The sequence below is a fragment of the Octopus bimaculoides genome, chromosome 5, assembly GCF_001194135.2.
Source record: "Octopus bimaculoides isolate UCB-OBI-ISO-001 chromosome 5, ASM119413v2, whole genome shotgun sequence".
Lineage (NCBI taxonomy): Eukaryota > Metazoa > Mollusca > Cephalopoda > Octopoda > Octopodidae > Octopus > Octopus bimaculoides.
In genome coordinates, this window is record NC_068985.1 from 99022556 (window position 1) to 99023409 (window position 854).

The window sequence follows — 854 nt, forward strand, 5'->3', positions numbered from 1 at the left end:
ATATATATATATATATATATATATATATATATAGTTGCGAAGAAACAGAGAGACAGTAGTTAGTCGTGAAAAAAAGAAAGAAGGCAAGAAAAAGATATAAATAAATAACGTGGAATTATGTTGAAAGAATCTAATGGGATCAGTCGAGGATACAAGAGAAGAAAAGGGTCTTTTGAAATGAGTGAAAGGGGTCACTGAGACGGAAGAATGAATGTGATGCTGAAGAATGGGAAACTGTTAGAGGGTAAAAAAATAAATAAGTATAGCAAAGGAAATAAGGAAATCTCAGTGATTGATTGAAAGGATGTGGTGATCGACCAGTTTTAAGCAGACGTATAGATGGACAGACGAAGTGTATATAGACAGCTAGATCAGGTATAACGATTGAATAACAAAACTTTATATAGGTATCGTCTCTTTTATTTCTTCTGCCATTCTATCTATCCACCTCTCTCTCTCTCTCTCTCACTCCAACCTATTCATTTATTACTTTCTCCATCTCTCTCATTCATGGCCAAATATACATGGCGTTACACATAGTTGATGGAATTATACAGGAGCAAAACGCATATATGTACATACATAGATACATACATGCATACATACATAGGTATATACATACACGCGTGCGGGGATATGAGAATAGACGGATGAATATACCTAAGACGGCTGGCAAACATATTGTTTTACTTTTTCTCTCGCAAATACATTCACAGCTACATAAGATTTTATGAATGTTTATATCGCACGCACCACGCAGTCATACATGAGCACACACACACAGACGCATATATATATGTAGACACACATGCAAACACACACACACACACACACACACACACACACACACACAC